Source organism: Microcebus murinus, chromosome 2, assembly GCF_040939455.1.
Source record: "Microcebus murinus isolate Inina chromosome 2, M.murinus_Inina_mat1.0, whole genome shotgun sequence".
NCBI lineage: Eukaryota > Metazoa > Chordata > Mammalia > Primates > Cheirogaleidae > Microcebus > Microcebus murinus.
This window is the reverse complement of record NC_134105.1, coordinates 111,099,255-111,125,284: the sequence shown is the minus strand read 5'-3', so window position 1 is coordinate 111,125,284 and position 26,030 is coordinate 111,099,255. Positions and strand designations below refer to the sequence as shown.

General features: G+C 43.7%; 1 long non-coding RNA gene across 1 annotated transcript; it reads right to left on the bottom strand.

The window, feature by feature from the left end:
• Positions 1–21,486: 21,486 nt before the first annotated feature.
• On the bottom strand, positions 21,487–22,749 carry LOC105873594 (uncharacterized). Its single transcript, XR_001155122.2, has 2 exons — positions 22,647–22,749; positions 21,487–21,770 (listed from the first exon to the last, which is right to left on the bottom strand). It is a non-coding gene; the product is annotated as an uncharacterized LOC105873594 (long non-coding RNA).
• Positions 22,750–26,030: the final 3,281 nt, after the last annotated feature.

The window sequence follows — 26,030 nt, the reverse complement described above, 5'->3', positions numbered from 1 at the left end:
AATAACAAATTACCATAAATTTAGTGGCTTGAAACACAGCCACTCTTTATCTCATAGTTCTATAAGTCGGAAGTATTATGAGCTCAACTGGGTTCTCTGTTCATAGTCTCAAAAGGTAGCAATCAAGGTGTCCACTGAGCTGAGTTCTTAACTGGAGACTCTAAGGAAAGATATCCTTCCAAGCTGACTCCGGTGGTTTGTAGCATTCAGTTCCTTGAGGTTGTAGGACTGAACTTCCTGTCTCCTTGCCAGCTGTTGGCCAGGACTGGCTCTGCTACTTAGATGCTCCTCTCAGGTCTTTGCCTCCCGGCCACCCCCAAGGCAAAGCCAGCAATGTCAGGTGGAATCCTCCTCAGGCTACACATCTCTCTAACTTCCTCTTCTGTTACCAGCCAGAGAAAACTATGCTTTTAAAGGGCTCACGTCATTAGTTCAGTTCCACACGGTCTGTGTGTGCCTCAAGGTCAACTGATTTAGAGCTTTAATCATATCTGCAAAATCCCTTCACAGCAGTACCTACATTGGTGTGCAATTGGGTCACTAGGGGCTGGGAATTGGTGGAAGGGAAGATGTTAGCTCTCTGCCTACTGTGAGGGTTATGTTCATCTATGGCACTAGGAATCCAGGAGAATCTTTTCTCTTAGTTTTGTCTACTTTTCCATTAGCTTTATTTCTGGGGTTCATTTAGACCACTGGTGTGTCAAAGTCAAGCTACACATGCAATATTTTTCATCAACTTAAAAATCACTTTGAGTTCTACATCCCCTCTTTAATCCAAAGGGCTCCTAGCAGCCCAGACACAGTTAGCCTGCATCACAGAATGCCCCGTGCCTGCAAAGGAGGACAAATCCAGTGAATCACTTCTGCTCCCTGACTCTTCTTGCTTACGTTCACCCTTGGCTAGAAATGGCTATAGTGACAGTCCAGGCTCCTGGGACAGGGAATGCTTTCTGAAGAGTCCAATGTGGACCATGGGGGCCAGCAGGACTGCTGAAGGGGACAGCTGAGAAGACAATGACAAGGATAACTCAGATGATTGTGACGATGTGAAAAGAAAGAAAGAGAAGTAAATCCAGAAGTGAATGTTCCAGAAAAGAAAAATAAATTATAAGAATAGAGAAAACCAAAGGGAAAGTATAGCAACTGGAAAAAAAAGACATGGATAAATTTTTTAAATGTTAGGAGAACCTAAAGTGCTAGAAGAACAGTGAGAACAGAAGAACAGTGAGCAAACTGAAACTAGGCTAAAGAAATTATAGGAAGAGTCAGTCTTCAAATAAGCCAAAGGAACATTTGATATAAATAATATGACTTATAGAGTCAATGCTCCGAACCCATTTTTAAGAGATGACATCTCAGATTTTTAAAAGTTACTGAAAGATAAAATCACACAATTTGAAAAGTCAGTGTATTAGGCAAGTTTGGAGGAATCCTTAGAGGGAGCTCTAAGGATATTTTCTTTGGAAGTTGATAACTTGAAAAAGATCACTGATATTTTACAGGGACAAACAGAAGCAAGAGAAGCAAAAAGAAGAAAAGTGTGGTTCCTGGATGCGGATTAAAGGCCACCAAGAAACACAAGACCCTGCGTGACATTTTGATCTTTTCCTGGTAACTTTGTGTTGTCCACTGCTATGGATTGAATGGTTGTATTCCCCTAAAGTCACATGTTGAAACCCTAACCCCAATGTGATGGTATTAAGAGGTAAAATATTTAGGCCTCATGAGGTGACATGAGGCAAGACTTCATCTGAATTAGGTTTAGATGAGCCCCCATGACAGAATTAGTGCCCTTTAAGAGGAGAAAGAGACTAGTCTCCTGCCCCCAACAATGTTAGGATACAGAAAGAAAGTGGTCATCTGCAAGCAGGGCCCTTGCCAGAAACAGAATCTGTCAGCATCTTGATCTTGAACTTCACAGCCTCTAGAACTGTGAGAAATAAATGTTCATTATTTAAGCCATACAGGCTATGGCAATTTTGTTACAACAGCCCTAGTGGACTAAGACACCACAATTGTTTCAACATGTAGCATAACTTCCTTTCTTTTCAGTTCCGCCAAATGCTACAATTGAAAGCACAGTATATTTGTTTGTGCTTGCTATTTAACTCCTTGACAATTAGGAGCCAATGTGAATATGAGGCAATTGGACTTTGTTGCCAAGGGGTTAAAGTCTGGTAGTTCAATTGCTACTAAATCATAGATTTTTTTAAAAAAAAAAATCCTAATGATGTTGTCATCATGGGTATCTGATTTCAAAAAAATAGTGCCACTAAATTGGAAACAAAGCTTACAATATGACCAAAAGTGTCTAGTATTTACTAGCACCAGTCAATAACACAGCCTGAACCATTCTTCCTTGAACTACTTCATAACTTGTCAAGAAAACCATTTTCCAAAAAGGAAATGTGATATGCACCTTGTTTCAAAATTGCTTTGTCTAAAAATTGAGCTTGAGGATTTAAAAACTAGATTATAAAGAAGACTGCCTATTTCAAAGTGAAGTTACTGCTGCTGAAAAGCCACTAGATTGATACTGAAAAATTAAATGATCAAACTCTCCAACTTAGAAGCTAAAGAAGGTAAACCATTATCGTACCGCAAGCTGTGGAATGTCTTGAGTGTCTAATGTCTTAACTGTCTAGTTTACATTTATTAGAATATTTCTACTGACAGACCACTTCAGATGGGGGAGAGAGACTCTGTACCTCTTTTATTTGCCTGATTTAAGTGTCTGAAAAACAAAATCTCCTTTGTGCTGCTAGACGGTGATGGGAGGACTTCACATAGGTTTTGGTATTTCCTTTCCCTTATAAAATGTGCTCAGCAAATTTCACCAATTAACAACAGTTAGGCGAATTGTTTTGTTAACAATTATGACATCTGCAATGTTTTATAAAGCAACCAATGTAATAAAATCACTAGCGCAAGGACTTACAAAGAATACTTTGTAACAAGGAGTTTAAATATACATATATATGTATACTTATTTGATTTTTTTCCCCTAAAAGCCTAAATACATGATAATGAAACCAGTGAGATTTATAGTTTGGAATGCCACATGAACCATCCATCACACATGAAATTATTTATTTAGATATACATAGCCCAAATAAAGTTGGCTACTTTTATGGCCAATTTTCACACAGTATTAATAATAGTAAAAATACTAATATTAATAACAAAAGAACCTTGTAACGTGGTCGTCTTAAGACTCTTAAAAAGCCCCAATGGGATAATTGCCACTGTGTGGCTCAGCAGCATCCTAAAGATTTTCTTCATTCATCTTTCTCCTCTTTACTGCTATCCAGGGCAACTTATTCTACTGTCATCACCCATCCTCTATTTTTTTTTCTCTCAAAGTTTCCTCAATAGTCCCCCAAATTTCCTCCCAATAGGCCAGCCATCTCTTAATAATTATATTTTCTTCTCCCCATTGGTTTCTCTTTGGGTTAGTATTCCATTAGGTAGAGAAATTTAACCTCCTGATTGTTTTCAATTCTCCCTTTTACTCACCCACTATCCATATCAGCACAATATATCCTAGACTGTAAATTAATATAGAGTCTTTTGTAAAACCTAGCAATGCAAAAGCAGCCCACGTGTTATCCACATCACCAACTGGATACACATTTTTAATTTGAGTTCTCCGGTGGTTTCCTTTTTGCTGTAATAACCCAGGTTCCTCCTCCTCTTCCTCTGATGCCAGACAATTCTCAAGCCTCTGTAGGTTTTGTATCTTAGAGTCTTGTTTTCATCTTTTTTTAACAAACTTATAACTATATGAGTCAAATCTAGTTACTGATAATTGTGCCTTTGCACTAGCTGTTAGCTGTACAAGTAACTGACCAGGGAGTATCAAATTCATCCTGCATCCTTTTTCTGAAAATTTCATTTATTATGAACAATTTAGGAGGAAAAAGGGAAGCATAAACCAGGTCACCATGAAAATAAGAGATGCACAATTGCCCTTAGGCTTAAAGATATTTTATCTGTGGATTCCAGCATCCTCTCAAAATTACCCTAGAATTCTCCTATTTTATACGGTGGTGAGGCACAGATAAGTTACCTTTATGCTCACAGTCATACTGAATGCTAATAGTGGAGCCAGAGATCTTTGCCCAGAAGTTAGGAGTCCATCATTAACCCCCACTCTAGGACAGAGGGATTTAAAGGTAGGGGAGGGGATGGAAGAATTGCACCACCCAGTCATCCCAAGAACAAAAAGGAGAACACAGCCCTAGGCTGGGGGGTCACAGCCCAGGGCCCATATGCAAGCCCCTTAACTGGGACAAGGTCAGCTGTCTTCTCCAGGTTGTGGCCTGACCACATGCTTTTCTGGGATGGTGCTGGGTGTCATGAAGTGGAATGCAGGGCCTCTGCATGGAAAACCCGATGCAGCTCTTGCTAGAATGAGTTGATGCAATCAGATGGTGAGTTTAGAAGTCTAATTTCTATTTTCCCCATGTTGTAGATGGAATTATGGCTCCCTATGTTATATAGGGTCCCCCTTTAATATACAGAGCTGGGTCTCATCTGGGACCTACAGAGAGACTGATAGTAAAACTGGTTCATTTGTACAAATTCTTAAAAACACTTACAAGGTCAAATAGAACTGAATTCAAAACATATTTCCCCTACTTATCAGTCTGGGCCCCCAATTTAACTAGTCTGAGACTTAGTTTCTCATTTATAAAATAAGGAAAATAGCATGTTCATAGATGGACCTACTACCCCCTGCATTCCTCTCCCCTCTCACTTCTGGAAGGGAGCTGTGACATCAGAGATGGCGCTGTTAGCAAGAGGAAGATTTTGCTCTTGATTTTGTGTTTGGCTTTGCTTTTGCAACTGCTCCATTCTGGAGACTTTAAAGTGCCAAGTGCAATCCTACAGAGGACAGAAGCATCTGGAAGTTTAAAGTCCCTAAAGCCACCCTTCTGGATAAAGCAATAGGGTATGCGTGATTCACATCTCATATATTCTGAATCTGGAAGCCAACCGATAGGGCTTTATCCAGCTGCCTCTGGGATCTTTCTTATGGGAAACTATTTTTTCTCAGGATGTCCTACTTGAGGCACCTATATTATATTTTTCAGTCAAGACATATAGTTAGCTCTTATTAACTCTCCTTTCAGGCTTAGGTTTTAGTGATTGAAACACAGTCAAACCCACAGTGAGTCCTTAGTTCATCAAACTGTCAACAATGCCTCCACAAGAGCAGGAAACATAGAAAATATTATGCCAATAATGGTATGTAAAAAGAAGGACTCTCTTTTATTGGTAACATCTGGCACGGTTTGTTAGCACACTCTACCCATGAGGCCGGGAGAGCACTTACTCTGAGAACCGGCACGGATGTGGGTACACGCAGGGGCTCGCCACTCCTCACAAAAATTATTCCAGCCTTCCATCCAGTAGCTTTATTCATAATTCTGTCTTTTTTTTTTCTTCCTCTAATTTCAACCACATGCCTTTCCAGGTTTGGAGCTGCCTACCTCCCTACCACACCTGCATTTAGGTGGAAACCCCCAGGCCTTGGAAGGTAAGAGATTCCAGGATACTGCTGTTCTCTTATAAGCACTGTTCTCCCTCATGGCCACTCCCGTTTTCTTGTCTCCCACATGCCGCCGTGGGCCTGCCCCTTCCACCCTTTCTTCACAGGGATGAGCCTACAGTGGGAGAGAAGCAGAACAGGGTCTGTGTCTTCTCTGCTCATCGTATCACCAGCCTGAATGCCAAGCAAGACACCCCATAAGCACTCGAGACTTGTTGGCACAAGGTAAAAATGAGTAACATTTGCTCTAATGTCTCAGTGTGTTCATTATCTTCTCTTAAGAAAATGAATTATTTCCTGCTAGTTCCGAAATCCCACACACTGGCTGAATCATATTATTTTGATACAGGAGATGAGTCCCTAGTGTTTGTGCATTATATTTAGAGTAGAGCAAACCTGTGAGGAGTGAGACACCAAGACTTGGAAAATAACTCTTTATATTAGTTTATAACTGTGTCTGATGACTCTTTCTGTGGCTGGCCACTTGATAGGCTATGTTATAAGAACTTTGGCTTTCATTCTGAGATGAAAAAAAATCACTGACATGGGATTTATAAGATCTGATTTATGCTTTTAGAAAGAGTCTTCTGGTGACTACCTTGAGAATACAGTGCACAGAGACAAGGGTGACAGCAGCAAGGCCATAAACGATGGCCACCTTAAGTCAGAAAGAGAGAGGCAAAGGTAATGAGTGAAGGTTTGAGTCTGGCTATACCTCCAAGCAAGACCTGGTAGGATTGCATGATGAGCTGATTATGGGATATGAAAAAAAAGGAATAATTCAACAATGGCATTAAGGTTTTTATTCTCAAAAAATATAAGAATGAGAATATCATTTATTAAAATGGAAAGAACGGGGGGGGGGGAGAACAAGTGTGAAGGGATGATTGGGAGTGAGGGTCGAGATGCCTAAGGGCATCCCAAAACATCCAAGACTAAATAACGAATAGGCAGCTGGAGTCAGGGCAGAGGTCAGGATTAAAGTTATTTATTTGGCAATCCTTAGTACGCAGATTTTATTTGGAGTCATGGGGCTGAAGGTATCACCTAGCAAGTGACTACAGATAGAGAATAGAAGAGGTCCGAGCATTGTGCCATGGGTTACCATGGAGTTTAAAGATTTAGGAGGAAGAATCTGCAAAGGGGACAGAAGAAGGAATTGCCAGTGTATATCAGTATATTAGTAATTAGCAATTAGTAGGTTAGGAGCATGGCATTCCAGAAGCCTAGTGAAACAAAGACAGTGATCATCTGTGCCAAACGCTGCAGCCGGGGGAAGAGAGCTAAGGAGTGGGAATTAATTGACCCTTGGACCTCACAGCAGGGAGGTCAGGGCTGATCCTCACAGGAGCACTTTGGTGAAGAAGTGGAAGTAAAAGCCTGATTGGGGTGGGTGCAAAGGGAATGCAGTACATTGGTAATAGGGAGTAGGGACAAAATTCCCAGAAGTTTGACTGTCATGGGTTACAGGGACATGAGACAGCAACTGGAGGAGGATGGCAGCTCAAGAGGACTTTAAAAGAAAAAAAATGGGATATTACAGCATGTTTGTATATGAATGATAATCATCTGATAGAGATAAGAAATTTGATGCTGCAGAAGAGAAAAGAGAGAATCGCTGGAGAGATTTCTTTAAGGAGCAAGAGGGGATGGTGACACAGTTCACAGCACAGAGCTGGACCTTAGAGAAGATAACGGGCAGTTCGTAGCTTACATCGAATAGCTGAAGATAATACTCAGGGTACGTTCTGCCTGGTGCTCAGCTAAGCATTCAATCTGTCCTGACTAGCTCAGAGAGAAGGCTGTACGTGTTTATGCACGACCTGATCTTGCACCCCTACTCTTTCCTTAATCTACGTAGTAGGGTTTAACTGAGCATTTCAGTGTGTGAAGTACTAAAACTAGGACAGAAAAATAAATAAAATGTGTCAATTGCTAAAAGAAAATTACACTCTACCAGGGGATGTAGGGTATGTGGCCCCAACACTGTAAACCTACACAGTATGTGATAAACTTCGTGAAAGAGACACAGCCAGCCAAGCGCAACAAGAGTTTAGGAGGAAGTAAAGATGTGACAAGTCAAGTCTGGCTTCTTGGAAAAGATGACGTATGTGCTGGTCCTTCCGAGTATGAAGAGGATTTCACCCGACAAAGAATGAGAGTATGGTGCCCCCGGCAGGCATCCTGGCAGGAGTGAAAGCATTTAGGTGAGAAACATGGGGAACATATGACTGTCCTCAGTGGCACTTATATCATCCTCCGCTGCCTGCGTTGTTTCTTTTTGTGTGTGTGTGTGCTTTGTTTTGTTTATGCATTGTTCCAAAGGTCAAGAGTGATAGACTTGCTTGGGAAAGATCTGAAACTAAACCTAATCATTCTTGATGTGAATTGTCCATTGTTTAATATCCTTCTTCACGTTCAGATGTAGTCAATTTTTAAAAATATCAAAATATGTGATCTCTGTTCTTTTTAAAGATGAAAATGTATTTAAGTGTTGCCAAAGACTCAGCACAAATCCAAGGCAGAGGTTGGTTTAAAGCCCAGCAATGTATTGTATACTTCTGCCCTACCTATACACACAGAAAGTATAATAGGTAGGCAAGACCCCTTTGCTTAGCTACTATTTCCTAAAGAGTAGAGGGGAAAAGCCTCCTTGATTTGTGTTTTATCTGAGAAGGAGGTAAGAAAACACCTAATGAGTGCATGCTTGCAGCAAACTTTGAGGCACCAAGCTGGGCTCTAGAAGATGTGGTGTCCACAGGTATGGAGAAGAGGACTTGGAGTGGCATTAAGACACTCCTCGATTCCTTGATACTCCACAAACGTGCACTGATGAACAGACTCAGAGTTGGGCAAGGGTATCTGTCTACCACTCCCATCCCGAATAAAAGTTCCTGTGTTTTAATAACAGCGGCGGGGATCTGTGCTTTGCAAGACGCGTCCACACGTCTTACTTCCTTTCCCCCCATCCTCACCACGCGTGTTCAGCCTCGCTCCTGTCTCCTCACCTCCCCACTGTACGCAGGTGCATGGTGACTGAGCACTCATCGGGGGGACAGGCCCCAGGGGCAGGTTAGTGAGAGAACCCTCCAGAAGCAACCAAGAAGCTTTACGAGAAATTTCAGATTAACACTTCTAAATGGGTTATTCATTTAAAAATAACACAGCTGTGTGGTAATGACCCAATGAATGCATCTTCGTCAGCTGAATTACAATGAAGGGAACCTTGGTTCGTTCTGTTTCTTTTGATGTTGATTTTAAAACTGCACTTTTTAGAACAGATTAAAAACTATAACATACACGTTGCAATGCATAGATTATGTTGTTACATCTCGTTTGTTTTAGTTTTGGGGAAGTGGAGGGGTGCATGCCTCCATGGCCTTCCCCCATCACCTGGGCCACCTCCTCCTCATGCCTCCTCGTCCCAGGGGTGGGGCAAAGCAATGCCTCCTGTCCTGTTCTGTCCCAAAGCAGGAGATAAGTACTTTGATGATGGCAGATGGTGTCTACACAGGCCAGAGCCCATTGACTCCCCATCAGGGTCTAAGAAGGGCTCTCCTTCCCCTCCTTCCACCTGCTTCTCACCTTCAGTGTAGGAGAGACTGCCGACCCCTTGTGGGATACAGGGCTCAACTCCCAAATCACAAATGACAATAAATAACGTATGCTAGCCTTATAATTTACAACACATTATGAGAAGGGTGGAGCTGGCCTTATCATTTCTTTTGTACAGATGAGGAAGTTGAGGCCAGCAGTGGTTAATCACACTCATACAAAGTCACCCACAGCCAAGAAATGGCGGATCCCCGGGTCAAACCCAGCTTTCCTGTGTCTGTGTCTATTGCTCTCTCCAATACTCAGTGTCCCCTCTGCAAAGCAGTGCCGGGCAGGCACTTGTCTGAGCACGTGTTTGTATGTTTTACAAAGTATCCCTAAAGTTTCAATGTTCCCTGACTCCCCCCTTGCTTATTTCTGCAGTTCTACCAACCTAGGGTAACGTTCTTGGTTAAGTGTAGTCTTTTCATCCTCTCTAGCTTTTAACATGCAAATATCCCTGGGCCAGTGTTGCATAAGTCACTTCAGGGAACCATGCAATCATGGCACAAACCCAGGCTTTGGAGCCTAACCTACACCCAGTTCAAATCCCAGCTTGGCCATGTATGGGTTTTATGGGCTGCAGCAAGTCATGGAATATTTCTGAGAATTCAATTCTTTATCTACATAATGCAATTATTAGATATATGGCACAGTTGTAAAGATTTTAGATAACATATGTAAAGTACCTGGCACATGGTACACAGTCAATAAATCATGCCAATTTTTGAGCCTCGAGAGTTAAATTTGACATCTAGAGCCTGAAAGCTGAGACTCACTAACTCTGCTAACTGAGGAAAGGTAACTGCTCTGTAGATTAGTTTCCACATGTATAAAATGGTGTCATAATATTATCAGGATTATCCTAAGGATTAAATGCGTTCATACATTTAAAATGGTGCCCAGAGCATTAAAAAGCGTAGCTAAATGATCACTGTAATTATTATCATTACATACTCGGTGGGGATGAGCTCCTGTTCTTCATCTATAAAATGGAGATATTAAGACAAAGTGATCTCACCGTCCTTTCTAAGGTGGCCGAGCGCAGTGGCTCACGCTTGTAATCCTAGCACTCTGGGAGGCTGAGGCAGGCAGATCGTTTGAGCTCAGGAGTTCCAGACCAGGCTGAGCAAGAGCGAGACCCCGTCTCTACTAAAAAATAGAAAAAATTAGCCGGGCTTGGTGGTGCATACCTGTAGTCACAGCTACAAGGGAGGCTGAGGGAGGAGGATCACTTGAGCCCAGGAGTTTAAGGTTGCTATGAGCTAGGCTGATGCCATGGCACTCTAGCCGGGGCAACAGAGTGAGACTCTGTCTCAAAAAAAAAACAAAACCCAAATTCTGCCACTTCCACAATGCTGTTCCCCAGCCGGTACCCTCACTGATGGCTGTTGAAGCCCACTTCACGTGAGACCATGGTGAGGGCGGTGGTTATCCCCTTTCTCCTCCTGAAGCCATTCCAAAGATCCCCTCTGCCTCCCCAAAAATGCCCAATACTTCACCTGGAACCCACTCAGCATCCATGCAGCTGCCTGGTCCGGGACTACCCTCTTCCCAACATGCACTGACGTTAATTTCCACTGCTGAGGACACTTGCATGATCCCTGGTGGGTATAGCATAGAAAGTGAAAACTTCTAGGCCCTTGGGACAGAGCGGAGAAAGAATAGGCATGCTCCGGGGACCCTGACACTCAGCTCTGCTCAGAACTCCTGGAGTGTTTGTGCATCACACAAACATAACAGCCTAGGGTTGTGTGTGTGTGCATGCGTGTGGTGTTTGTGTGTGTGTGTGTGTGTGTGTGTGTGTGTGTGTGTGTGTCTACATTTCGAGCAGAGGCAGCAGGAAGCAATACTTACCCATCCACCTTCCCAACATAAAGGGAGCAGCCAGGTGTCCTTCATGTCCAGAGATCAGAGGTCAACCCCTGAGCGAGGGAGGTCATAGTGGAAATGGGTTGCAGGGGCAAGTTATTGTCCCTCCCAGACATTGGTTTGCAGCGCAGAACCAATTTGAAAATGTGGCATGATCAGCAGTCTCGCCGGAGGAAAGACCAGGCCCGGTGGAAAGGGATGTAATAAATCAAGGCTCAGTTGCCCTGAGTGGGGAGCCCTGGCCGAACCGGCCCAGGCAGCTGCGAGGCAGGATTGAGATGCATTGGCAGAGCTGTGACGGTGACCCCCAGACTGCAATAATTGGGGTTGGGGGAGGTGCACCGTGGGTCAGACTGAGGGGCACTGGAAGAATATATAGGGGAAGAAAGCTTTCAAAAGACCTGCCCAGACAATGACAGGCTTTGGTCAGAGTAATTATCTGCCATGCTCATACGCACTAAATCCACTTTTAAAGGAGAAACACACACTCTCACAAATATGCAGGCACAAAAGCAAAAAAAAAAAAAAAAAAAAAAAAAAGCCCCTTCTGGAAGAAAGCAAAGTACTGTACAGCAAAAACAATAGACCCCAGAGGGAAAAGGTGATTGAAAACTTAAAGAACTTCATTTCAAGGCAAACAGTGCCCTCTAGAGGCATGAACGCTAGATGCAGGCGAGGTTGAACAAAAGAAGTTCAGTGAAATGAAGTGCTGGAGATGACCTCTGCCCTGGATGTTCTCGGAGATTCTGGTCCAGATTAAGGGAGGGAGAAGGAGGGTCCCAAACATTTCCTATTTGTGAATGGGTGTCCATGATCCCGTCGCTCTCGTGCCTTCCTCAAAAGACTGGGATGACTCCAGTCACTGCAAGGAGACGTTTTGCCAAACACAATTACAAATGTAATGCTGTTAGAGCAAACAAACGTCTAATTTCAGCGTGTGGCTTAAGACACGAGGACTTTTCGTAGAGTCTCATAAAGGGGAAAATTCAGTTCAATTTAGGAAGAATGGGCGGGGGCAGGGGACATAAAATATATTCTGGGAGAGCCTATGTCTTGAGGAATTAGATCAATAAAGCTCCATCCAGAAGTCATCTCTTTCAAAAGCATGAGACCAAAAATATGAGATGCTATTAAGGAGAATCTCAAAGGCAGAATGTTCTAGTCAAAGAGTCCCCACCATGGGCCCCTTACGAACCCTTGAGCCACTAGGAGTCCTCTTTTTCTGAGTCCCAATCACAGTTCCCCAGATCCTTCCTTCATGGCATTGTCCTCATGGCTCCCTTATTCTCTTCCACCACCCGCCTGCCAGGCTACGCAGCATGGCAGAGTGAAGAGATCACAAGCGTGGAAGCTAAACAGATGTGGACTCTGGTTCAAAGCTACTGACTTCATCCATGTGCACAGTGATCTGAAACTCCTCTGTGTCCTCCTGTGCACGGTCTGGCTGGTGACAGCCTCCTCCTCGTTGTGCCGTGGGTGCGGAAGTAGCATACACTAGGGCAAGGTGCCAGTGTGGGGCACACGGCTGGGGTCCAACAAAAGTCCACCCCCATCACGGCAGAGTGACACCAGAGTCTCGAGCCTGTCTCTGTTCTCTTCCTTCCCCATGCACGTTGCACACCAAGCACTACCAGATGACCTTCCTCAATCGAGATTTCATCAGGCCATCCCTGTGCCACCAGCAGCAGCAGGATAAATCCAGTCCTCGGGCATCCAATGTCCCCTTGAATTTATGCCCAATTTGTCTTTGCACTGGACATCTCACTGCTCCTCAGCACTAACCTTCAACACAGGCCGCCGTGCACTTGCCACCCCAAATACGCTACCTATGCCTTTCCCTGCAGTGCCCCCATTTGGGAAGTCGCTTGCCCCCAGCCCACCCCTTCTCCAAAATACAAATCCTGCCCGTCCTTCTGGCCCAAACTCCAGCCTCTAATGAGCTTTCTCTGACTATATCCTAGTCCTTGGTGGCCTCTGGACACTTTGAGCTTCTAGAGCACATTGTTATCTACACTTTTAGCCTTTTAAATATTAAAATAAATACTATGAACCTAATAAGAATGATGTCCATCTGCAAGTATTGACTTGGAAAGGATAAAAGAGGATAAAATGCCATGCACTGTCTGAGCCACTCTGGTATATATATATTAAAAAAAACACAAGATAAGCGTATGTGTGTGTGTGTGTGTGTGTGTGTGTGTATACCTAGACACACAAATGCACAGGGATTGGCAGGGAACTTTTCACTTTTTATTTTGTATAATTGGTGTTATTTGAAATTTTGCCACTGAGTATGTATACACCTTCTGGTTTAAAAAACATTTTTTCAAATAACTCAGCAAACATTCGTTGAGCACCTACTGTGTGCCACACCCTGACCCAGGTGCTGGGAATTTTCCAAGGTGGTCGCTGCTTTCTACAGATTCGACAATCTACTGGGAGAGAAACCAGCAGAACACCGGGCGGGATGCGCACAGTGCTGTGGAACAGCCTCAAAGCACAGGGGGTGCAGGGGGGATCCCCCAGGGCTGGGCAAGAGGAGAGCACACCACCGGAGCCTCCCTGGGGAGGATGAGTACTATCTACCGAGTGGAGAAGAATCAGGTATTCTTGGTGGAGGGAAAGAGTACCCGCAAAAACAAAGCAGCATCCGTGCTCTTGCCTTGTCTGGGGGGTGGCGAGTGATTTTGCGGGGACAGAGGACAGCATACGGGGCATGGAGGCAGGAGAGCAGGCAAAGAAGGGCTGGGGGTTTACTTGTGATGATCATTGTGCCATGAGTTTGGAAATTCATTCTTTATATAACAGGGAACCTGCCAGATGACTTTAAGTGCAGGTGTCGTATGATCATTGACTTCATGGTATTTGTTCTTTAATTTTTTTCAGGTCTATCATCATGTTTCTGCGTCCACTGCATGTAGCTTAGCCCCCACCCCCATTGTGGAGTTCAAAGTTCTCCAGGAGAGCAACGGAGGCAGCTGGGAACCTGTTCCCAGCCAGAGTGGTGTCGTAGACGGAAAGCACATTATTCATGACTCTGACTAGAATGTAAAAACAGTGTCTGTCTCAGGTTTCATGTTCTGCTTGGAGCCCTGGCCCAGGAACACGGCATCTCATTTCTCAGAATTGCTCTCTGAGTGATCAACAGAACAGGCTTCACCACTGACATCCTCCCCTCCGGCTCCCCCCCCCAGCCCCCACTGGGAGGCCCTCGGGGAGGCAGGGCCCATCCCCCCCCCTGCTTTTGTGGATGCGCTGGGGAGACGGCTGGTTGGCCCAGGGAGTATCCACATGGCTCCTGATGATAACACCTCAAGCAGGAGAGAAGAAAAACGGTTTTCCGCTGATGGCAGTGTGTACAGCCGGCTGAGCTGCTTGGCACAGCCTCTGCAGCTGTGTATTCATGATGCTATATTTAAGCCAAAAAAAAAAAAGCTCTGAATGATATAATTAATACAGGCTGAAAATTCAGTTGACCATTTAAGTGTTTGTTTGCTTCTCTCTGCCAAATATCTGCTCTCAGAGGGGAGAAGTTGAACTGCAGGCATGAGCCCCCCAAAAAAGTTTAAACCCCCACTGTGCAGAAAAACAGGCACAGATTCTGCCACATGCGGTGCCACTTGGCTGCGTTTGCCGACTGTTGAAATGATTTCCATGGCAAATCTTCCCAGCGGATGGAAGGTAGACAGAAGCGCCGGTTCACATTCTAGCAGGGAGCAGGTGACGGGGCAAGCGCAGGGGTGAGGAGGCTGGAGGAGTGGAATGATTCCATGGAAGGTAGAGTTAAATGAAAAACAGTGGATGCAGTCAGAGAAATGCACCTGCCTGACCCAGGGCGCTTCCTGCTGCTTCGAATGCCCACGTTTTACCAACAGCTGACTTCCGAGCCAACCAGGCCCTCGGACGCTTTCTCTTGCCTCCCTTGGGGCCCTGTGTTTATCCGTGGCGGGACGTACTTTCTGGCAAAGGCCTTGGGCTGCCCTGTGAAGAAAGCTGAGGTCTGATTATGTTTCTTTTCCTTGCTTCGTTTTTATAAGGCTCGGTGATGAATGCTGGAAATCGAACCCAAGTTTAGTAGCAATTAAGTCAACCCAGCTGCCTACATCCAGCTATTATACTTTCTCTTAAAAGTCATGGTGAGACTGAGTGGAATTCAGATGGTCCTGGGCCAGGGCAGTCAGGAATGTCACATTGCTTTCCAAAGCCAGAGGAACTCACACGCTGAGGTCCTGAGAGAGAGTGCGTGATGCACCAGTGGTTTCGACTCCCCCCCCCCCCAAAATCCACGCTGCAAAGGCTGGGAAGTTCAGCACCACTCCGTTTCAAGTCCACCTACCTTGAGTAGCTTCAGACAGAAACCGCCTGTGACGTCTGATTTTTACCACACTCCTAATTCCCAAACCCTGGGGTCTGACTTTTCCACGCTCCAGAGCCCTGGAAGGGAAGAATTGGAGCTAGCAAGAGGGCCATCCAGTCGGGTTTATTCTGCATGAAAGTGGGACAATGGGAGAGAAAGCCGGACACAAAGGAGAACAGTGAACCTTGAATACACCGGTGTAGACTAATCAGGGAGCTGGAAGCTGACCCAGCAGATCAGCCCCCCCTTTTCCCATCCACTCTGCTATGCAATTATACTATTATTGCTTGATTGTGTTTTAAGCTCTCCAGAAAACTTTAGATGGTCAGGACCAGCTCAGAGATCAGTTAGTGGAACTAATCAATTTTACAAAAGCAGACAATCAAAAATACTATGGGACTTGCCCAAGATGACTCAGCTAGTTAGTGGTAGAAGGGCAGCTACGATCTTTGTATTCTCCTAGTGCCCAGCACTGCCGACAACATGATCCCACCTGCATGACACTGTTTGGTGGTTCTTTTGTAAACTTGGTTGTTTTCAGTTCTGCCTCCCAGTAATGAGGCATTATCTACATATTCAGAAAGAAAATGCCTTAAATATCTATGAGTGGTAAACAGCTTTATGCATCTCTAATACTGTAGAGTCACTCTGAATGGATTCTGGAATAAATTATCAAATTTTGGTAAACAAGTTCTCTCCAGACTAGATATACAAATTCTCTGCCGTGGCCCAAATGGGGACATGTATTAATTAGTGAATGATGCAGTTTTATCCCATGATGTGTCCCCAGGCTCCCCAAACACTTTTCTACAAACAAAAATCCATGTTGCTATTATCATATTATCATTTTGAAGTTCAAAAAAATTAGGCCACTGATTCCAAACAGACCATATGGGATTCTGATCTCTCAGCAGGTGTGCGGGTTAGCAGTGTTTAGCAGAAAGGATGGAGGGGCAGAGGCCTGGTGGGAAATGTTTGTCCCCGAAGCCTGCAGTTCTAGAAGGTTTCACTTAGCCATTAATTGCAAACCAAACAAATCTTCATCTTGTTCCAATCGAGGGGCTCAAGTGGGTGAAATTTACTTGTGAGGAGGGAGAAAAGGGGGCCACCCAGCAGGAGCCCTTTTCTCTGCCCTGAATCAACATCATTCTGTGTGACTTTGCACCCTTTTCTGTATAAATCACAGCCTCAAGGACATCGGGAGTGTTTAGTACAACACAGAGTTGATCTCTTTTAAACTTAGAGGTTTTGACATAATTGGGTGGGTATGTTAGGCCACAAAAATGGTGTGTGGGACTGGAGGGATCCGTGATATTTTTCTGAAAAGCCTTCTCTAGTTTGCAGAGTCTTCGAATGAGCAAGAGCAGCCCTCTGCTGTGACTTTTTGATTGCCCAGCTTGATTTCTTTAGCAGGGTTTTCCCCAGGGAAGAAGTGCCCCCGAAGGATCCCTAGCAGGGGGAAGGGCGGGGAAAAATCACTCTAGCACCTTCCACCCTTTTCCCAAGCTTGTCTCAAACATTCAGATAACTCCAGGAAAAAAAATGACATCAAGGCAACGTTGAAAAGGAAAGGGTCCAAAAAGCACTGTGCTCTCAAAGAATAGAAAACACAGATGAAAAGAATCATACCAACGTGGCCTCAGTAACCGATATAATGATTCATTTATTCACTCAGCAAATGTTCATGACCACTCGCTATGTGATAGGCGTATGGACTGTGCTGGATGGATTTTGCTGTGATAACCAACAAACCCCAGACTTTCAGCAGCTCGGCGTGAGTATCTCAAGTCCAGTGCCCGTGAGGCAGCTCTCCCGTGTTTTGTAGCTACACTATCTGGAACATGTGGCCTCCAGATCATTAAAGAAGGGCAAGAGAGAGTTGAAGGATACGTGGGCTGCTGGTAAGGGCCAGGCCCGGAAGTAATTGCGGAAGAGTTGCATCCTTTCTGCCTGTATCCCACTGGACAAAACCAAGCACCTCCTAGATTCTAGAGAAACTAAAAAATATAGGGAACATATGGACATTTGTTGAACACGAATAGTCTCTGGCACATATAATTACAGACTCTGAGACATCTCAAGTGGTAGAACCCTACCTTCTTTAAGAACAAACCTACGAAATGACTAACTTCTAGAAACCTTTGCATCCTAGCAGTGGTGAGAAGGAGAGGTGAATTGTATCCACCTCCTTCCTAGCCCACTCACTCTTCTGAATCTGTAGACACATTTTGGCCACACTTCCCCTGACTCACATACACCTTCTGCCAGGCCACACCCATTGATTCATTGTTTTTCTTTCATTCTCCTCAAGTCTCACTCTGATCCTTAACAATCTCCCTCCAGTCACTTACTAGATCTGCAGATACCTTGAAGATATTTGCACACAGCGTGCATTCACCGAACCTGAAGTATAATAGATGTTCTTCGGAGATATGAGAGTAGATGATTCACTTTTCCTTCTTGTACCTCCACAGGTTCATTCCTGCCTTTGCTCACACTGAAGTCCCAGCCTAAAGAGCCCCTCCTCTTCGCCTCCTATTTTAAGTCTTTCTAAAGGCTTTGTAAAGCCTTGCTGCAATCCTACCACCTGCATTAAGTTTCTGAATCCTCATAAATGCTAACTTATAAAACCAATTTTTAAAAATATTTCAGACTTCTTTCCACCAAAAAGATTATAAACTCATTGAAGAAAGCCAGGAGTCCCATGGTACCTTCACGCTCCTGAGGACCCTACGCCTCTTCCTTCATGTGTCTCTGAAGAGTTCATTGTGCCCATGACTTTGCCCTTGAACCTGAGTGGCCTCAGAATACTCCAGGAGAATATTGGAACAAAAACACAGGCAATGCACTGAAGGAAGACAATATGAAAAGACTGGCACATCTGGGCTTTGAAACCTGTTAGAACTGGGTTCAAATTCTCACTTTACTATTCTAGAGTTGAGTGATCACAGGTAAATTACCCCTCTTTTCTGAGCCCAAGTTGCCCAACAAAACATAGGAACATTTGCCCTTCAGTGATGCAGTAAAAATTAAAGATCATATATGAGGGCTGTCTGGAAAGTATCCAGCCATGTAATAGGAAAAATAAAGACATTTATTGAAGAAGATACAAGAGACACTGTACGTAGGACAATGATGCCTTCATTCCCCTTCAAAGTAGGCACCTTGGATCAAATGGTAGTTCTACTTTTAGCTCTTTGTGGTATCTCCATATTGCTTTCCACAGAGGCTGTACTAGTTTGTAGTCCCACCAGCAGTGTAGGAGTGTTCCTATCTCTCTGCATCCACACCAACATTTATTGTTTTGGAACTTTTTGATAAAAGCCATTCTCACTAGAGTTAAGTGATATCTCATCATGGTAGCACAATTCACATTTGCAAAGATGTGGAAACAACCCAGGTGCCCATCAATACATGAGTGGATTAACAAAATGGGTATATGTATACCATGGAGTTCTACTCATCCACAAAAAAAACAGTGGTGATCTAGCACCTCTTATATTATCCTGGATAGAGCTGGAGCCCATTCTTCGAAGCGAAGTCTCACAAAAATGGAAAAACAAGCACCACGTGTACTCACCATCAAATTGGCATTAACTGATCAACACTTACGTGCACATATAGTAGTAACATTCACTGGGTGTCAGGCGGATGGGAGGGGGAGAAGGGGATGGGTATATTCACACCTAATGGGTACAGTGCACACTGTCTGGGGGATGGACACGCTTGAAGCTCTGACTCGGGTGGGGAAAGACAATATATGTAACCTAAACATTTGTACCCTCCGTAATATGCTGAAATAATTTTTTTTTTTAAGTAGGCACCTTGGGACCTCACACAGTTCTCCCAGCGTCTCTTACCCTAACCCATACACGTTCAACATTCGCAGGTGGTCTGCTTGTCGCAGGCCTTCCAGAACGTGGATAGCTTTCAACAGATTCTCAGACATCTTTGAAGTTTTGTGCTTATTTGTGCTGCACTCATTACATCGTCCCCGAAAACCTTCTGAATTACCCGAATAGTTTCCGTAGAGGAATATTCAAGGTTCACGAAAACTTTGATGCAGATTTGTTGCCCCGCTCGCTCGGTCATTTTAAATGTGACGGCCACATAGTACACATGCTCACTCAGTGGAGTCTAGCACCCTAGTGAGGGCGTCATTGCTCACACATGCACATTACAGTCCACTCTCCTTGGCTGCCAGGTTACACGGTTGTCGTGCAAATCGTTCTTTTTATATTAACAATGGCTGGAGACTTTCCTTACAGCCCTTGCATGTGAAGTTCCCAATACTTTTCTAAGTGAACCCTTAAAAACAGTGGTATTGCCCTGTACTTTTTTCTCCTATTCTCTATCTGCTTTCAACCTGATGGCTTATGCTTGCTTTTTAAAATATGTCTCTCTAATTCCAACTATGGAGAACATCAATTCTATTGAGTTTCTGAATTTCCTACGAAAATGCCTCTGACTGGTTGACTGGTTAGTTATGCAATATAAAGCAACACTGCTTCAGAGAGTTTTCTTACCAGGATACCATGAAAGTCACTTGGCCCGTCAATGGCTGTTTTTGGCTTAGACCCAGATTTCCAACCCATCAACCATGGCCCTCAAGTCTAGGTGACAGTCCAAAACTCAGCGACCCATGTGTAAGGAACTTTCCACATCTCTTTCTTTTAATAAAGTGATTATGTAACTAGCAGGTACTGATTTGTTGGTGGTCAATAAATATTCATTGGGAAAAAATGCGGTCATCTTTTACTGCACCCACCATCATTGTTAGACTACCTGGGGAATAAATAACTAGCAGAGCAGTACTTCTCAAACTTTAATTGGCATGTAAGTCACCTCTGGATCTTATTAAAATTGCAGATTCTAATCTATGAGGTCTAGAGTGGTACCTGAATTTCTAACAAGCTCATGGGAGATGCCATCGTTGCTGGTTCATGGACCACTCTTTGAGTAGCAAGGTAGCAGAGAACCAAATCATTGACTCTCTGCTACATCCGTGATCTATTTCTGTGCTAGTGACCCACATAGGTAGTATATTAATGTTACTTCCAACTCCTCTTTTAGGGAGATGGAGAGAACAGAGTACCAAATGAAATTTTATGATTTAAGTAGCAAAAATGAAAGAGGATAAGATAATGCGTTGGGTCATCTTTCTCCCCCAGTACTCACTGTACAACTAGACTGTTCATCTCTCCACAACTATCCTTGTTTAAAGCCAAGGACCTCTTCTAAGTGATTTTATTTGTCTATTATCTGGTACAGTGGTTGGCACGTACATAGTAGATTCTCAGCAAATATTTGTTGAACAGAAATGAATTTCTTTCTGTTATACCCCAAAATGCCTAGTGCACACAGCAGGCACTCAATAAAAGCTTATTAAATGAATTATTAAAGATGGAAAGAAGTAATGATTGCGGTCCTGTGTAGAGTAAAATATTATTTCTCATCAGAATCATCTGAGCAAGATCATCTCTTAGGGCTCGATGGGCACTGAGGGAAATAACGCTGATGTTAGACCAAGTCCTTGGAAATGAGTAGGCCTCAGCTGACAAACCAAATTGGTTTGGGTACCATCTGGTGCTGTGATTGAAGCATTTTTCATGCTCGCTAATAAAGAACTCAGGCTGGCTTTAAGGGAGGACCAGGTCAAACTGGTGGCTTCTGTGGGCTGTGCAGGGAACCGGCCCACAGTGGCTGCAGAGGGAGCCGTGCACTTGGGCTGCCATTGCCTCCTGCCCATCGCCAAGAACGTGCCTTATAAGGAAACAAATGCAAACTCCAGGGAAGAGCTCTAGGGCCCAGGCTTTGTGAGGAGCCCACCAGGGAGTACCTGACTGCAGGCTGGAGCTGTATGAAAGGTTCCTTTCTCTGCACTTGGCTCATAAAAGAAGCTCCATGGCTTGAATCCACCAGCTCCCTGCAATCTCCGACAGCAGAACAGCCCTGAGACCTGCAGACAGGCAGAGGGGACAAACGAAGGGGGAAATGCTGCCAATACTGGGAACAAAAGCTCACTCACATTGCTGGAGTTGCGCGGGATGTAGCCTAGGAGTTTTGCTTTCATGGAAAAGAAGAAAGAGTATTTGGAGTCTGGGAGGGAGAGGACAGAACAGAATTATTATTCTTCGTGAGGAAAAGCAGGGAAAACTGGAAACAGCACCAAAATAGTGTGTTTCCAGCGCTGACAAATTTCTCATGACAAGATGGTTGAAAGTGTTCATTCCCCTTTCCTCAATCTTCACGCATCCTTCTTTAAAATTAGACCTCCAGTGAAATTCTTAGAGAGGGCCGTAGAAGCTTGTTTTAGTCCCTCTTGTTTCTTTTGCTTTATTTCATCTCTTTTCTCTTCAGCTCCGTCTGGAATGGGCGAAGGCATGGCACTGCCTAGTGACACAGAGATTGATCAAGATCAAACTCGAAAATCATTCTCAAAATATAACTACCAGACCACACTAAATTTGGAGAGATGGCCTCAATGAGTAATAACTAATAATAACTAGCACTTTTGATCATTTATTATGCACCAGGAACTATTTGTAGCGCTTTACCTGTGTTAACTCAATGAATCGCGCGATCCACTCCTTAGATGACTACCATAATAATCACTGACATTTTAAACATGAGGAAATGGCAAATCAAGAAGGTCAAGTAAGTGTCTCAAGGTTTCTTGAAGCACAGACCAGGAAGGTAGGACTGAAAGCCAGTAATTCTGGCTCCAGAACCTGCCTCACACCCAACCTCTGAGAAGGACCACTGACCACTGGCCCAATCAGCATGGAGACCCCTCCCGGGCAGCCTGCTCCAGTCACTGGGTAGACTGTCTGCCTTCCTTGGACACCACCACTCAATCATTCACCTCTGTTCCACTCATTGAAGTCAGCCCTCAGGCAAATTTCACTGAGGCACCAGGGACACCTAACCCAAAAGCCTTGGTCTGGTGTCCAAGTTCCTATGTTCTGGGAGGGGAGATGAAACCTTCGAGGCCCTGTGCACCTTCAACCACCTCACTTTGCCTCTCATTCAGCCTGCTCTGCCCTCTTTCCTTCCTGATACTCCTTAAACCTATTTTATGCACTGCATTCAGACACTTAGCCAGATTCATTCCACTGCCTGAAATCTACCTTATTATTCTCAAATCTCAGGTTAGTGTCCCCAGTACTCTACATTCAAAAGCAGAGACTGTGCATATTCTTCATCTATATTTCCCCCACAGTATAGCAGAAATGTTGAGTGAATAAATAAACGATGATTGAAAAATACCTTTTCCTTTCTTTAACTCTTATTCTCCTGACCCCAGCAAGTCAACAGAACACAGTTTAAACTTCAGGCAGCCAAGAGATGCTAGGATGAGTCGTGATGTGTATATTGTGAGGACATCAGAACCCTGAGGTGGTCACCCAAGTAACTGGGGCCCAGGGTTTACTCCAGTCCTTATTTTCTGCAGAGACATCTCTCTATCACCTCTTAGCCTGAGAACTCTGACCTCCAGGACCCACTGGGTGGATGTGGCACTGTGGGTTTTCGGAAGTCATCCTTGGTGGGGAGGTCGGTGGGAGGGGAAGAGGAGAGCACTTGAAACAGCACCTCTCAACCAAGACAACTACAGAGACTCGTGACAACCAAAGAAAATGGAAACAGAGATGCATATCATCTGAATTAAATTCCTTAAAGCCTCACTGGTTATCTTTCTCTAGGTTGCAGGCACCCAAGCTGAAAATTAGAGGGTGCCTCAAGGTGCCAGCTCAGGTATTCCGTTTTAACCTCAAGAACAGGAAGATCTATGTCTTCAAACCAGCCCCTTCCCCTATCCACATTCAGCCTTTGTGGATCCAGCATCCCCCATGGTTTAAAAAAAAAAAAAAAAAAAAAAAGCATCAATTCTGAAGTCAAACAGTATTTAATCCAAAGCCCATTTCCATAATTTGTTAATTATGGTATCTTGAACATATTATCTAATTTTTCTAGGCTTCAATGATGATGAAATTATGCATCATGAGCAAGTATTTAGTACAGCCCTGGCTTATGTAATACTCATTAGTATCGACCATATTCTCCACCTTTCTTCCAACCCTTCTAAATTTCTGCTTTTTTTCAGGTTTTTCCTTCATCAGACATTCTGTTTGCAAATCTTTGCAAACTCCCCTTAATTGCTTCCAACTATTTTTCTCTAAATTCTTAAGTCTAATTCCAGCTCCAAGTTGAAAGAAAGGGGAAAGAAGAAAGTTATAAAGGTATTCAGCTTGGAAATTATAAATGGAAAAGCACTGCAAATCAGCCACGGCCCGAAAGGAAATAAAACATTATTGAGATTCTGTAAGTCTGGAGGCACCATCTGGGAGTAAAACTTGTAAAGACACAAATCAAATCAGTGTTTCCTTCATTCAGAGGATACTTTTGCCTCAGGGATCATAGCAGCCTTGAGCAATTTCAGGGATGGGCCCTGAAGCGGTGTAGCATATTGGAGAGGAGGGGGAACCGAACCGACTGCACTGGAGTCTCTAACTGGATGTGTGACTTTCACCAAATCAACTGGTCTCTCTGAGCCATTGTTACTTTGGCCAACCATCAGGCTTATGGAAGACTCCTGTGAAGGTGCATAGCTAATTTCATACCATCTGCTCCCCTGAATTGCATAACCATGAGTATTCTTCAGAAAGGCCTCCTGAGAACTTATATATGTTATCAGGAACTTCCTTTTTTTACCTTTGCTGCACTCTAGTAACAGGGAAAAAGAATGATAAGAAGATAAGACAATATTAGGCAAGAAAGCTAACACAAGGAACCCTTCAGGTTATAGCCTGGGTGCAAGAACCACTCAGTTCAATTCCTTATAATATCTCTATTTTTGCAGTATGAGGAATGAGAAACGCACAAATAACATAGAAGGCAGAAGACGATTTATACCCAAAGAAGGGTAGATAGTAAGGAAAGTTCCAAAGAAGAAAAGGTCAGCCCCATATAAGTAGAGACAAAAGGCAGCAGGGAAAACTACATGGAGAAGGTACTTTTTGAATTAGACCTTCAGGGACAACCAGGATTTGTCAGGTGAAAATGGAAGGTACAACAATCCAGTTATGAGTACTACGAAAGCCAAGAACAGGAGGGAAAATATAGGATATATTTTTAAGAGAGTGAAGAATTCAACTTGGAGGGGGGTAGAGAATATGCAAGGAAATGGTGATTGGAAGAATAGAAAAGGCCAGGGAAAAGGAGCAGGAGGGATGTCGTATTTCAGATTAAGGAATTTCAACACCAGGAAGCCACAGAGCTGCACACGTGCAGAAGGCAACTTAGTATCTGTTCACATGGGAACTGATCCTCAGAGTATATACTCATTCCCTAATATCCTCATGCAGACTTAAACATTCTACATTTTCTGCTAGGATCCCTCATTTCTCCTCTCCATTTTATCATTGCATGGGTGACTCATTCATTGGTTTCAAAGTTGGAAGGGAACTCAGAGATTATCAAGTTCATGGTCCCGCTTTATTGATAAGAAAACTGAGAATTAGCTCTACAAGGCCTGTCGGCTAGCAGAGGCCACATCTCTTGACTCACACTCCAGGGCTTTTTCTACCTCACCAGGATGCTTCCAATGATGAGACGACTTCTTCATTTTCTCTTTTTCCACTCCAGGGCTAGTTTTCTCATTAGCTTTGTTGATGTACTTTGGAAACATGCTTGCTCTGCAATAGAGCAATGGCTTGGCTAAGCAGCAAGTTCCTTTAAAATACTTTCTTTTTAAAGAGCAAAAAGGCTACTTGGCTCTCCTCCAAAGATTCTTGGAATATTTAACCCGGTGGACTATCCAGAAAATAATGCTAGGTCAGCACAATATGCATGCTGGAATAGAGAAGAGTAAAGATGGGGTGACTCCCCTAATAAAACACTGATAATTGGGTGAAATCATCTTTAGTGGAAGTCGTTGAAAATAGACTAGGCAATGCCAACCACCTGTGCTTCCTTGAGGTAGGTTAGATGTTAACTGACTCAGGTCAGGAAAATGGAAGTAAATGACATCGGTGCATTCAAGTCCAAAAAATATTTTTGTTGGAATTGATCCAAGTCTTAAAATTAAAATTTATAGAAACTCAACATGATTAAACTCATATATAACAATATATCATAGCAATTAAATAACATATTGTAAGAAACATATGTATTAATTTCCAATTGCTGTGTAACAAACTACCACAAATTTAGTGAATTAAAACAACAGACGATCTATCATCCTACAGATGTGGGCACGGAGGAACTGAGCTCTCAGCTCAGTGTTTCACAAGGCCAAGATCAAGGTGTCAGCAGGGCCACATTCTCGTCCAGAGCTCAGGATCCTCTGCCACTCAGGTTGTTAGCAGGATTCAGTCACTTACAATTACAGAACTGAGATCCCTGCCTTCCTGTTGGCTATGGCTGGGACACTCAGGCCCTAACCATGTGGCTCCCTCCGGTTCACAATGTGGCTTTTGCATTTTTCCAGGCCCACAGGAAAGCTCTTCTCTATTTTAAGGTCTCACCTGACTAGGTCAGACCCACCAAAGGTAATCTCCCATTTGATTACATCAAAGGCAACTGATTGGAGACTTTAATTACATCTGTACAATTGCTTTTTTTTTTTTTTTTTGAGACAGAGTCTCACTCTGT